This window comes from Odocoileus virginianus, chromosome 17 (genome assembly GCF_023699985.2).
Source record: "Odocoileus virginianus isolate 20LAN1187 ecotype Illinois chromosome 17, Ovbor_1.2, whole genome shotgun sequence".
NCBI classification, from domain to species: Eukaryota; Metazoa; Chordata; class Mammalia; order Artiodactyla; family Cervidae; genus Odocoileus; species Odocoileus virginianus.
In genome coordinates, this window is record NC_069690.1 from 58600203 (window position 1) to 58611775 (window position 11573).

The 11573-nt window shown below is 54.6% G+C and overlaps 1 protein-coding gene across 17 annotated transcripts in view; it reads right to left on the bottom strand.

Annotated features, from left to right (window-relative positions):
• Positions 1-11573, bottom strand: part of ARSG (arylsulfatase G) — a 104633-nt gene that overhangs the window by 65852 nt on the left and 27208 nt on the right. The window contains exon 1 of one of the 17 annotated variants that reach the window (XM_070480089.1): positions 11327-11511. The exons of the other annotated variants lie outside the window; for them this stretch is intronic. The gene's annotated coding sequence lies outside the window, so the exon portion shown is untranslated. Of the gene's footprint in view, positions 1-11326; positions 11512-11573 lie in introns of those variants that run through there. 17 annotated transcript variants of the gene reach the window in all.

Genomic DNA, 11573 nt, shown 5'->3' on the forward strand with positions numbered 1-11573 from the left:
TGACAAGAGGGAAAACTTTCCCTTAAATGCTACTGGAAAAGACCCCGATAATGGGAAAGCTTGAAGGCAGGAGGAGAAGGGGACGCCAGAGGATGAGACGGTTGGATGGCATCACCGACTCGATGGACATGAGTTTGGGCAAGCTCTGGGAGTTGGTGATGGACAGGGAGGCCTGGCGTGCTGCAGTCCATGGGGTCGCAAAGAGTCAGACAGAAATGAGTGACTGAACAACCACCACAGCAACAACTGTCTTTTCTGTTTTGATTTTCTCCCCAAATCTGCAGCTCTGAAATGAATATGTGAGATTTCACTATGGACTGAATGTTTGTGTCCTTTCAAAATTCTTCTATTGGTGGGACTTCCCTGGGAGTCCAGGGGCTAAGGTTCTGAGCCCGCCATGCAGGAGGCCCAGGTTCAATCCCTGGTCGGAGAACAAGATCCCACCTGCTGCAAATAAAATTAAAAAAAAAAAGATCCCATGTTTCACAACTCAGACCTTACGCAGTCAAATAGACAACTTCACATATTGGCGCCTCTCCCCTCATCAGGACAGACTTGCAGAGCCGCCTCTGGGAGACAGTGCAGGTTAGATGAGGTCGCAGGGCACAGCCCTCCTGAAGAGATTCGTGCCCTTGCAGGAAGAGTCAGGAGAGAACTTGCGCTCTCTCACAGGTGGAAACACGGCAAGAAGGTGTGATAGCCAGAACCCTCAAGAGCCAAGTCCACCTCGCTGTTAGACCTCCACCCTCCAGAACTGGGACGGACAGGGTTGTTTTCTCGGCTGCCCGGTCCACGGGGTTCACTCTGGCCGCCCACGCCCACCCAGAGACTAAAGCTGTTTTATCTGAGAAGCTCTGAGGCTGAAGCAGGGAGGAAGTAAGGATAAGCCCAAAAGTTAGGGGAAAAAATAAATGCTCAAGCCAGGACTTCCCTGGCGGTCCAGGCGTAAGGACTCTGCCTTCATTGCCATTTGTTGCTGCTTGGTCCCTCACTCCGTCTGCCTCTCTGCGACCCCATGGACTGCAGCGCACCAGGCTCCTCAGCCCTTCGCCATCTCCTGGAGCTCACTGCCACAGGCCAGGGCTCCATCCCTGGTTGATCAACTGAGATCCTGCAGACTGTGCAGTCCTGCCCCTCATCCCCGCCCCACCCCCTGCAAAGAAAAAAAAAAAAGTTCATTCCAGTGAAGTAGTTACTTGGCAAATCTGCCTTTTGTAGAACTGACTTTGGGGATGTGTTGACATTGACTGACTTTGCAGAACATGTGTCCAGGCTCCAGAAGAGTCATTCCTTTGCCGTGTGACTTTGGATAAGTTGCTGAATCTCTCTGGACCTGTTTCCCAACTTGCCTGAAAAACAGGACCACAGAAAAGTCCCTGCACCCCAAACCCAATGGTGAGCATGAAATAACCCAACACAAGGGCTGGCTCCCAAGACGTGCTCAGAGATGTGGGCTGTTGTTCTCCCCTCCCCCAACTGTCTTGAAGATAAAGAGATAAGAGCCGTGAGAACACTCTGAAAAAAGCACTGTGCAAAGCCAAGGCATTACTGCCATGGCTGATAAGCAAAACGAATTGGAGAACAGATGGTGAAATCCAGAGTGCCTGCAGCTACCGGCCGAGTGCTTGTCCTGACTCTGCGCTGCTGGATTCTGAACCCAGAAAAGGTAAAGGATACAAACACTATGGTTGCCACCAGGACACAGGGAAGAGTTGCCCTGACTGGCATCTTCAAAGCTCTGAGCCACAGTTCTGGTCACGCAGTCCCACGGCTGTCAGTGCCATTCTGGGAAAACCCAGAGGGTCTCTCTGCCCCCGGCAGCCTCCAGCGACAGCCAGCGTGGTCTCGGGAGCAGGCAGCCTACCAATGCGTCAGAGCAGCAGGAGGTGAAGTCAAGACGCAGAGGGCATGTGAGGGGAACTGACTCTCTGCTGATGCTGATGGAAAGTGGGAGTTACATAATGCCATTTGCAGCGACACGGATGGACCTAGAGAGCATCACAGCAAGTGAGGTCAATCAGAGAAGGACAAATGTCACGTGATATCATTTATATATGGAATACTAAGAAAAAAGTACACATGGGGCTTCCCAGGTGGTTCAGTGGTCAGGAATCTGCCTGCCAGCGCAGGGGACACGGGCTTGATCCCCAGTCCCGGAAGATCCCCTGTGCCGTGGAGGAGCTCAGCCTGGGAGCCAGGACGACCGAAGCGCCCGAGCGCCCGAGCTCCGCTCCGAGATGCTCCTGCTCGCTGCGACAGAGACCGGCGCAGCAGTGAGGCCCCAGCGCGGCCAAACCGAGTGAGCTTCACCAAGGGAACAAACGAATTCATCTGTGAAACAGAACTGCTGACTGAGAAAACAAGCCCACAGTCAGCAGGGCTGGGGGAGACTGGGGCGGATGTGTGCACACTGCTGTACCTAAGACGGGCTTCCCCGCTGGCTCAGCGGGTAAAGAATCCGCCTGCAAGGCAGGAGACCCTGGTTCGATCCCTGGGTCGGGAAGATCCGCTGGAGAAGGGACAGGCTACCCACTCCAGTGTTCTGGCCTGGAGAACGTCATGGACTGTATAGTCCCCGGGTCACAAAGAGTCGGACACGACTGAGCAACTCTCACCTTCACTTTTGTGTATAAAATAGATAATCTACACCGACCTACCACAGCGCACAGGAGACTACTCATTACTCCAAATGACACATGTGGGAAGAGAATCTAGGAGAGAGAGGATGCACGTCCACGTGTAACCACCTGATTCACTGTGCTGAATGCCTGAAAGAACGCAACACTGTGAATCAACGACACTCTGATAAAAAAGGTTTCTTAAAGTGGGAATTATATTTTAACATCAGAAACGCCCAAAGGACCAACAGTCACTGACACAGAGCCAGATGCTTCCGAAGGAAGGGGCCCCAACTCCAATATGGGAACCCCCCGAGGGCACTGCCCAGTCCGGTCACCCGGCCCAGAGTGGGTTCAACCCGTGTTTGCCAGACAGAATGCCTCTGTCTAAACCGAACTACAACCTAGCCCCACTCCCACCCTGAAAGCTCAGCTTCACCTCAACACTTCCCTAAACCCAGATGACCTTCCCCGGCCTGGAGACTCACTTGCACAAGCACCCTTGTGGCAGCGCCACTTAAGGTGACAAGCACACGTGTCCTCCCCCCTGAACTAAAGAATAAACACTTTGAGAGGACGGACCACATCCTCTGAGGTGTGGTTTTGTGGCCTGGGAAACTACTGCATTTGCCAGTGTGCATGGGTGATGGGCAGAGGCTGTGCTCAGGGAGGAGCAGTGGGTGTAGCCGGGAGGACTGGTGGGTTCCCTGCACCGGCCCCGCCCCGGATCCCAACCCAGCATCAAACTCAACTACCGCCGGCTCACTGCCCAGAGTCCACCTGCCAACACATGAGACACAGCTTCGATCCCTGGGTCAGGACGATCCCCTGGAGAAGGAGTGTTCTTGCCTGGAGAATCCCATGGACAGAGGAGCCTGGCGGGCTACAGTCCATGGGGTGGCAAAGAGTCGGACATACTGAAGTGACTGACAGGCACGCATGCCAGTCATCTGGAAATGTGTGGATGCGCTGCTCCGACAGGGTTAAAACAGAAGCTTAAGACTGTATTGTTCCAGGGAGCGGCAGGACGGACTGCGTGTTTAGACGAGACAGGGAAAGCCAGCATCTCCCTTTAGGCAAGAACAGAGCAAGGGAACAGGTTTTCATTCCCCGGGCTTGAGAACTTCAACGGTTATCCAAAGGAAGCCTGAGTTGATGGAGCGGTCCCACACCCAGCACCTTCCAACAATTCCAGGGAGGTTGCATGGCTCGCCACTGAGTCACAGAGTCTAATATGACAAGCGTTTGATCCTGAAGGTGATGTGACTAAAACCACTTTGTTCAGAGAATTTTGGTTTCTGTTTTGTTCTGTTTTGGGGACTTTTGCAACAGGTTAGAGATCATGTATCGAGGCCTCTGTGGGCCACAGTTCACTTTCTCTTTCTTTATAAGCGGCGAGATGATGACAGAACTACAGGACCAGTGAACGACGGAGACAAAGAACAAATATCAGTGTTGACAATCAAGTTAAAACTCAGCATGGATCCAGTGTGCCCAGCGATGCATCAACACTGCCCAGCGCGCTAACCAAGCCTGAGACAGTTCAGACCCCAGAGGCCCCTGGTGCCCAGGGGGAGGTGACCGCCTGTCCCCGAGTGCGATGTGCTCTCCGTCCCACCCGTACCTGCCTTCCATCCTCTTCTCCCTCCTCCCCTCTGCCTTCAAGGCCTTGCAGGGTCTCTCCCACCCGTTCCAGGCTCACCAAGGTCCAGCCTCCTCAGCCCCCAGCCAGGAGCCACGGCGTCAGCACCGCTCAAGCACAGCGCTGGATCGCCGGTCATCACGCTGAGTCAGTCACCCCAGCAACGCGGCGCTGAGCTCCTCACACAGCTACCCGCTGCGGGAGGCACCATCGTCATTGTTACTATTCCCATTCTTATTCCCCAGGCTTCCCTGGTGGCTCAGATGGGAAAGAATCCACCTGCAATGCAAGAGACCCAGGTTCAGTCCCTGGGTCAGGAAGATCCCCTGGAGAAAGAAATGGCAACCCACTCCGGTCTTCTTGCCTGGGAAGTCCCGTGGTCAGAGGAGCCTGGTGGGCCACACAGTCCAGGGTCCCAGAATCAGACAGGACTGGAGCAACTTAGCACGCAGGCACACATCATCCCCTCTGCATGGATAAGCAGAGTGAGGTACAGAGACGGTAAGCAGTTCACTCAAGGCGACACAGCTGTGAGGGCAGACCCAGGACTCCAAGGCGGGCCTCGGAGTCCACATCCACACACATCAGAACATTGATAGCAGGGGCCCCCAACCTCTGCAATCTGATGCCTGATGATCCGAGATGGAGCTGCTGTAACAGAAATAGAGTGCGCAATAAATGTAATGCACTTGAGTCATCCCCAACCGTCCCTCCTCCCGGCCCCTGGTGCCACAGAGGCTGGGGGCCCCTGGATCGAACCCCCAGGCACACAGCCCCCTGCCTGCTTCAGCCCACTACAGGACAGGGCTTTTTCTTCTTCTCCAGGGAGAACTCATCCCGGACGGCGGGAAATCCCATCTGTCTTGTCCTCGTATTAACGTGCTTCTTATTCATTGGCCTGAAGATGTTTCTGATGGCGTATCCTCTGAAAGAATGTGGGAGGGGATGTCCCCGGCGGTACAGTGGTTAGGACTCTGCTTTCACTGCCGAGGGCCTGGGCTCCATCCTTGGTCAGGAAACTAAGATTCCACAAAGGGTGTGGCATAGCCAAAAAACACAAAATAAATTTTAAAAATGTTGAGGGGAAAACAATAAACCCCTTCTGCACTAACTCAAGCTGCCCAACAAAGTAGCACAGACTGCGTGCGCGTGTGCAAGCTCACTCGTGTCCAAATCCTCGTGACCCCGTGCCCTGTAGCCCACCAGCCTCCAGGGGCCATGGGAGTCTCCAGGCAAGAATACTGGAGTGGGCTGCCGTTTCCTTCTCCAGGGGGTCTTCCCGCTTGAACACGTGTCTCCTGCACTGGCAGGTGGGTTCCTTACCTCTGAGCCGCCTGGGAAGCGCAGGTGGCTTAAACTAGCAACGTGCCTCCTCCCGGCCCCAGGGCCGGGGGGCCTGTGGTCGGGGGACTCAGAGGCCGTGAGGACCGTCCTCCCGGCCGTCTCCTCACTGCAGCTCCCCGAGGCCTTTTCTCGGTGTCTGCCCAGACTTCTCTAACCCTTTCTTTCTCTTTTTGGCCATCCCCTCCGCACGTGGGATCTTAGTTCTCAGACCACAGATTGAACCCATGTCTCCTGCCTTGGCATCGTGGAGTTTTAACCACTGGACCACCAGGGAAGTCCCTCTCTCTTCCTACAAAGCCACTAATTCCATCACATGGGCCCCACTCTATGATCTAATCTAATGCTAATTCCTCTCAAAGGGTCCATTTCCAGACACTATTGCCAGGTGGGGACCAGAGGGCGGGGCTTAGTCTGAAAGGGGAGGAGCACAGACATTCAGCCCCCAAAACCCTCAGTTTCAAGGTACCTTCAATGCTTCATCACAACTCTAAATAGGCACAAAAGGTCATTTCAACTGTATTTAATAGTATTATCTAAACTATTAAACCACTCTTGTCATATATCCAGTGTCATAGAAACACCACAGCACTGTGAAAACTACCTTTACTCATTTTTATTTATCTATTTATTTATGGCCATACCACGTGGCTTGCGGGATCTTAACTCCCTGACCAGGGATTGAACCCGGCCCCAGCAGTGAAAGCACCCGGTCCTAACCACTGGACCGCCAGGGAGTTCCCACCATTATTCATTTAAAAATGACTTGGTTCTCATTAGGTTGGAAATTTTCTTTCATTTCACTCTTTTTTCCCCAAAACTGCATTTCCATTTTATCACGATATACTTGTATGTTGAAAAGTAGTTAGTTACCTTATCCTGTTTTGTGCGGTTTCTGCTAAGTCCCTTCAGTCGTGTCTGACTCTTCGCGACCCCAGGGACCACACCCTTCCAGGCTCCTCTGTCCACAGGATTGTTCAGGCAAGAACACTGTGAGCGGGCTGCCATGCCCGTCTCCAGGGGGTCTTCATGACCCAGGGCTCGAAGCCTCATCTCTTAAGTCTCCTGCATTGAGAGTTCTTTACCACTCGCACCAACTGGTAAACCAGACTTTATATATAAATTGGAATTTGTTTATGCTTTGCTCCAAGTGTAAAAAAAAAAATCCCTTCTAGATTAAGCCACTGTCATTATTACTGTAAGTCATTTATAATCAAACAACATATAAATTGTGACAGGTTATCACTAAGCACAAATAACGTTCTTGGAAATGCATCTTTAACGAGATGCGCTTGGGGGGTGGGCCATACTGACTTGCAGAGAGGAGTCTTCCCTGACAGAACATTTTGATCTTCCCCCAAGAGGTGTTTACAGCTGGACCAGCGCACCCTGGTGAGACCTTGGCTCCGTCAAGTGAGAGAAGGCCCACTGCGCAGGAATAAACACCCGACCTGCACCATGGTGGGCTCTCACACACATCAGCTTAGAAAAGAGCTGATGTTCAGAGAAGCGACCCCCCACATCTGCACCTAGGAACATACTTTCCCCTTGGCAAATCTTCAGATTTTTCACAAAACATGCATTTCTGTTTGAAGGTCACTCAGTTCAGTCACTCCGTCGTGTCCAACTCTTTTTGACCCCATGGACTGCAGCATGCCAGGTTTCCCTGTCCATCACCAACTCCCGAGGCTCACTCAAACTCACGTCCGAGTCAGTGATGCCATCCAACCATCTCATCCTCTGTCGTCCCCTTCTCCTCCCACCTTCAATCTTTCCCAGCATCAGGGTCTTTTCCAGTCAGTCAGATCTCCTCATCAGGTGGTCAAAGTATTGGAGCTTCTGTTTCAGCATCAGTCCTTCCAATGCACATTCAGGACTGGTTTCCTTTAGGATGAACTGGTCGGATCTCCTTGCAATCCGAGGGACTCTCAAGAGTCTTCTCCAACACCACAGTTCAAAAGCGTCAATTCTTTGGCGCTCAGCTTTCTTTATCTTTCAACTCTCACATCCATATATGACTACTGGAAAGACCACAGCTTGATTATATGGACCTTTGTCGACAAAGTAATGTCTCTGTTTTTTATTATGCTGTTTAGGTTGGTCACTTGAAGGTCGCTACCCTTCTTCAAACCATCAGATGGGTCTGGGTTGGGGGACTCCTATAAACCTCAAGATAAACCCAGTACCTCTGCCTGGAAAATCAAGATTTCTAGAGGTTAAAGTTGGTGATGTTCTCTGCTGCCTGCAGAAGCAAATACTAAAAGTTTTAAAGGAAGAATTTGTGTCCATCGAGGGATTTCCCTGGTGGTCCAGTGGTTAAGAGCCTGCCTTGCAACACAGGGGACGTGGGTTCGACCCCTGGCTGGGGAGCTGAGACCCTATGTGCCGCCGGGGAGCTAAGCCCACAGGCCACAACCAGAGAGAAGCCCACGCACTTCAACTAAGACCCAACACAACCAAAAGAAGTAAGAAATAAGTGTTTTTAAAAATAAAATTAAAAAATAAATTGTGTCCATGGAATACACGTGGTTGGATCATGGGTGCCTGGGGCAGACAGGAAAGGGGAAGACGGGGCGGCAGGCGGGTCACCAAGGTCTCCCCACAAGCCCCCTCCAGATTTCCCCCCTTCACTGGCTGCTCTGAAGACCCAGCGCTTAGAGCAGGCCCGCGCCTCCCTGAGCTCCAGACAAGATTCCTTTCAGTCTGCTTACCCCAAGTTGAGGTTCTCACGGGCTGGTAAATGCAGAGAGCTTATTTGCAAGCCAGGGTCATATCTGCCTAGCAACCTAACGTGAAGACTAGAAGGACTCGGCCTTTGGCTGGGACCAGGCAGGCCAAGTGAGCACAAAGGAATCTGTTCTCATGCAAATAAGTCAAAGCCAGAGGGTAGAAAAGAGCCCTGCGTCCGCTCTCCGGAGCCAGCGCGCTTCCAGAGGTGCTGCTGGACCGCCTAAGGGCCTCGCGACAGCCTCGGCCCCTGCAAGTGAAGGCCCGGGGCTCTGATGCCTCCGGGTTGCGACAGACACAACAGGAGGGGCGAAGGGGGCGCTGAACTTGGGATTTAATTTCCTGATTTTTCTGGTTTTGCACTTCAGATTCCAAAGGTCCTTTTGTTCAGGCTCAGAACGAAACAGAGTTAGTTTTGTTTGGGGGGAGGTTGGTGGGGTAATTGACTCACATGGTAATACAGTGCTTTCCCTAAAGAAGAGAAAAAAAGCAGGGTTTCCACCCTTGGTCTCACTAGGATCCAGTGAACAAGGTGAAACCAGCCCCTAACCAGGGTGGGGAAAGGTCACAGGTTTGTGGCTGGCAACACTGGACAGAAGTTGGGTTCCCAGACACCCCGCTTCTGTTCAAACACAGGTGGCAAATGTCATACCTGATGAGCTTTCGCTGCAAGAAAGGCAGCGTATCTGCACCTTGGCAGAAACCTTTTCGCGCTCTGTGCCTCAACCTTTCTCATCTGTACAATGGGGATGAGTGTCATCTGCAGAAGGCTAGTGACGGGCTTCCCAGGTGGCGCTCCTGGTAAAGTATTAGACTGCCAGTGCAGAAGACTCAACAGGCTCTGGTTCCATCCCCGGGTCGGGAAGATCCCCTGAAGGAGGGCACAGCAAACCACTCTAATATTCAGAGCCTGGCGGGCTACAGTCCATAGTGTCGCAGAGTCCGACACGACCGAGCACACAGACAGATGGGCTTAAGGTCAGATCACACAGACGGCACCTGATACAGGGGACAGAGCAAACGTGAAAAAAAATGACTAATAGGTGGCGGTGTTCCGTCATTAAGTCGTGTCCAACTTTTTGCGACCTCATGGACTGCAGCACGCCAGGCTCCTCTGTCCATCACCATCTCCCAGAGTTTGCTCAAATTCATGTCCAATGAGGCGGTGACGCCATCCAACCATCTCATCTTCTGCCGTCCTCTTCTCCTTTTGCCACTGACACGTATAATTAATATTAATAAAACAGCAACCCATTATTATTATTATTATTATAGTTATGCCCTTCCAAAAGCTAATCATTTCACTTGGTCAAAGACTCAGATGTGATTTTCCCAAAGGTTCATTCACCCCTAGGTCTTTCTACACTTTTTGTCTAATTTTTAAAACCAAGCAGCTGAAGGACCGAGATCTTCTGTGACTTGCCTGCAGTCGCTCAGCCATGATTAATGGATTGCTCCCTTAGGCTCCTAAGCAGGTCTCAGAACACTATGTGCTGTGTCATGTTGAATATGGCATTTCCACACTCGGAAAGGGCTGTGTCCTGACGCGCTGTAACATCCTATGTATCAAGGATTATGTTTCCAGGCACTCCTGATTCAGCATTAAGTGCTTGCATGCTGATGGTTAAAATCAGAGTCTAAATATCATTACGGTGGAGTCTTCGAAAAACAACTCGAAAATGATCCCCAGGCGGTTGGACCTGCTAAGTCACAAACAGCAGTGACAATACGCAGTTACGGATACTGAGGGCTCACCATAAGGCAGTCTCTGGGATCCGTACTTTACCGACATCACCCATCACGCCCTCCGGTTCTGGAAATACCACCACTGTCCCCACTCCATAGATTTGGAAATTGAAGCTCCAGAATCAGGTTGCCTTTGCAAGGCTGCAAAGCGCACCCGCGGTCCCCAGAGCACTTTCCCGGTCCCGAGGGAGCCCTGCGTCCTCAGAGTCCGCCCCTGGGCCACCCCTGACCCGCAGAACCCGGACCCGAACCACCGGAGAAAGCAGGCAGCGCCCGCAAAGAGATCGGTATTAGGACTCGGACCGCCGACTCCGCCCGGCGGCGACCCTCCGTACACACACCGCCAACTCGGGTCTCCCGAGTTGCAGACATCAGGAGCACACTCTCCGAACCCAGACAAGGGAGCGGGGAAAGAGGCCTCTGCTTCCCAGCAGGTCTTCACGTGGCCACGGGGACGCGAGGTGGACACCAGGCGGTCCGGCCTGGGGCCCCGCGGCTCCAAAACACACTGCTTTGTCCCCGCCACGAGCTCGTAACTGAGGTTTCCCGAGCACAGTGTGCTGAGTGCAGTGACCCTGGGGTCTGGACTCCCGGATGGGAGCGCGCACCCCCTCCACGTCCCCGCCGACTCCCCCGGGAGTTAGGCGGCCGCGCACCTGCGAGGACGCCGCCTCCCGCCCGGAGGGGAGGACGCGCGCGCCCCGGGCCGGGGATGCTGACTCAGCCTGGCCGCTCGCTCACATCCCCGGCGCGCCACGCGATGCTGTCGCCGCTGCACCAAAGGGGGTGAAGCGAGGCGCCCGTGCAGCCGGGCCGCGAGCTCCCCGGGGCCTCTACGGCCCCCGTCAAGAGGAACCACCAGCATGCGCTAGTTGACGAAACCGGGGGAAGTGGGCGCGGGAGGAGGAACTCAGGGTCCCCGGCGCCGCGCGCGCGGCTCACACCCAAACTGGAAGGAACCTGTTCTGCCCGCGGCGGGCGCGGAGCCGCGAGCCTGAGCCCTGCGGGCGCGGGCAAGGCCGCGCAGGGGGCGCGCCGGGGACCCGCGGGCAGGGAGGCGGCCCGCGGGACCCGCGCGCCCGGCTGGAGGTCCCGGCTTTCGGCGCGGACAGCCCCCGGGTCCGGCCAGGCCGGGAGCGCAGGGATGCGCGAGACCAGGAGGGGCGGGGGACGGCGTGTCCAGGATGCCGGCGGCCGGGGCGGGGGCGGCCCTGCGGGACCCCGCGGCTAATCGGAACGGCGAAGTCATTACCTTCCGTGACCCCCGGCCCCGGCTCCGGGCGGGCGCGCGCCCGGCACGGCCTCGTCCACGTGGGCCGGCGCGCGCACGCCAGGCCTCCTTGGCGGTGCTCCGCGCTCGCAGCACATGGTCGGCGGCGCGCCCCCGAGGCCGGCGGAGACCGGCTGCAGCCGGTATAGGATAAGCGATAGGCAGCGGCGCGGGGCCGGGGCGCGGGCGGCCGCACGCACGGCTCGGCTCGGGCGCGGGCGCGGGCGCG